This window comes from Azolla caroliniana, unplaced genomic scaffold, assembly GCF_043228905.1.
Source record: "Azolla caroliniana isolate FFs.n. ecotype wild unplaced genomic scaffold, voAzoCaro1.0.p SCAF_14, whole genome shotgun sequence".
NCBI lineage: Eukaryota > Viridiplantae > Streptophyta > Polypodiopsida > Salviniales > Salviniaceae > Azolla > Azolla caroliniana.
The window spans coordinates 14,272,612-14,275,620 of NW_028230449.1; positions in this window are offsets into that span (position 1 = coordinate 14,272,612).

Sequence of the window (3,009 nt, forward strand, 5' to 3'; positions counted from 1 at the left end):
ATTTTTCACACACAATTACATTGTGCTTCCCATCCTTATGTAGTGATGAGGAAGTCTTAGTAATCCATGCTTTTTCTCTAACTATAGACCCCATGCTTTTCCTATAGATAGACTATATGCTTTATCTAAAGTGATCATGCTTTTTCTAACTTGTGCGTTTTTTATCATTCACGCTAGATGTGTATGTGTAGCTTTTTCTTTTGTTATGCGTTTTTCTAATGTTTATCCTAGCGTGAATTTACCTTTCTATGTGGGACATCTATGCTTTAACACTAATGAAATGCTAGTGTAATGGTAAGACATTACATTATTAACATGGAGGTGCAAGGTTCGAATCTTGCCCTATGCATGTTCCATTTATTTTGCTATTTTCTTCTATTTCTTCATTTTTTATTGAATCTAATACTATATACGTTTTTCACGTAGTGTACAAAATACACTACGACACCGGCTTCCACAGCCGCCATGTACTCCGCCTTTGTGGTTGACAATGCAACCGTCTTCTGCAGCCTCGATTGCCACGAAACAGCTCCCCCTGCATATGTCATCACATACCCGGATGTAGACCGACTGGTATCCACATCAGCCGACATGTCTGAATCGGTGAAACCGTCCAGTTGAGGTTTTCCGGAGCCGAATCGGAGACACATATTTGAAGTGCCCTTCAAATACCGGAGTATCCACTTGACCGCATTCCAGTGCTCCTTGCCGGGATTGCTCATAAACCGGCTCACCACTCCAACTGCGTATCCAATGTCCGGTCAAGTACAAACCATTGCGTACATCAAGCTCCCGACGGCAGAGGCATATGGGATCTTCATCATATCCGCCTTCTCTGCTTTCGTCCTCGGGCTTTGCTTACCGGATAGCTTGCAGTTTGCCGGAAGTGTCGATCCGACCGGTTTCGCTTCTGACATGTTGAACCGGTGAAGCACCTTTGTCACGTACTTCTCCTGTGACAGCCATAATTGCTTCGCTTTCCGGTTACGAATGATGTGCATCCCCAACATCTGTCTTGCCGGACCCAAGTCTTTCATTGAGAAGGTCCGGTTTAGAGCTTTCTTCAGCATCCGTATTTTGACTTGGTCACGTCCGACGATCAACATGTCATCCACGTATAGGAGGAGTATTAAGAAGTCACCTCCTTCGAACTTCTTCACAAACACGCAGTGATCGGCCTGCGTCTTGTGGTACCCTTGATCGGTCATGAAGGAGTCGAACTTCCGATACCATTGCCGAGGAGCATGCTTCAGTCCATATAGGCTCTTCTTCAACCGGCATACCAGGTGCTCCTTCCCTTTCTCCACAAATCCTTCCGTTTCCTGCATGTAGATCTCCTCTTCGAGGTCGCCGTGAAGGAATGTCGTCTTCACGTCCAGCTGCTCTACCTCGAGGTCCATGCTTGCTGCTATACTCAGCACCGTCCGGATGGAGGTCATGTTTACTACCGGGGCAAATATCTCGTCGAAGTCCACGCCCTTCTTCTGCTGGAAACCCTTCACCACGATCCTGGCTTTGTATCTCGGGGGTTTGCCGGCATCTCCCGGTTTCAACTTGTACACCCACTTGTTTCGGAGTGCCCGCTTTCCTTTCGGCAGCTCCACCAATTCGTATGTATGGTTCTCATGCAGGGAATCCATCTCGTCCTGCATGGCACTTAACCATTTTCGGCTGTGGGTGTCTTCCTTCACTTCTTCGAAGCTTTCCGGCTCCCCCTCATCGGTCAACAGAACATGCTCTGCATCCGGAAATCTCTGAGGCGCCCTTCTCTCTCTGAGAGGATATCTCCGTCTTCGGGCTTCGGTAACCGGCTCCTCCATTTGCTCTTCATCCGAATCCGATTCGGGGTCTTGGCCGGTTCCGGTCTCAGCTTCCTCTACCTCTTCTTCTGCCGGTTCAGTATCCTCACCATAACAGGCTGGTTCCTCGAGTGTTAACCGGTCTCTTGCCGGTTGGGTCTGCTCATCGTAGAGTCTATCCTTACCGGTCGACTCAGAGTTCATTATCTTCTTCTCCGACTCCCAGTCGGCGAGCGTCTTGTCCTCCATGAAGATAATATCTCGACTCCGGAATACCTTCTTGTCGACCGGGTCCCACACTCGGTAGCCGAACTCATCGCCACCGTAACCGAGGAATATGCATGGCCGGGTCTTTGGATCTAACTTTCCTCTCCGGTCCTTTGCTACATGCACGTACGCGAGACACCCGAACACCTTCAGATGCCGGTAGGACACTTCCTTACCGGTCCATACTCTCTGTGGTGTGTCTCCGTCCAAGGGTATTGAGGGTGATCTGTTTATCACATATGTCGCCGTCGACAGTGCCTCAGCCCAAAACTTCTTGGGTAGTTTTGCATGTGCTAGCATACTCCGGACCCTCTCCATTATGGTCCGGTTCATCCTCTCGGCCAGTCCGTTTAGTTCCGGCGTCTTCGGCACGGTAAATGCGAGTCGGATTCCCTTCGAGCGGTAGTACTCCTCGAACTGCCCCCGGTACTCTCCTCCGTTATCTACTCGAACCGTTTTCAGCTTCCGGCCGGTTTCTCTTTCCACTCTTGCGTGGAGCTCTTTGAAGACGGATAACACCTGATCCTTTGTCTTCAACGGTGTGGCCCACAGCTTCCGGCTGTGGTCATCTATGAACGTCACGAAGTACTGCGCTCCGGCATGTGACTTCGTGTCTACTTGACACACATCCGTATGCACCAACTCCAGTGGTGCATTACGTCTCATCGGTGGCCTTGATCGAAAGGAGGTCCGGTTCTGCTTACCGGTGTCGTGATGTGGCATGTCTAGTGCGAGAAAAAGTCAAAAATTGAGGATCCACACACATTTCACGAATACTTGTAAAAATGAAAATAAATAAACCTAGGTCACAATGGCATTGAGTGCATGTAGAGGGTTACAAGTAGGATTTGAACCTTGCACCTCTAAGATAAGAGGCAATTACCTTACCACTAAAGCTACTACTAAGTGCTTTAGATGTTCTATATTTCTTTCTCATATTCAG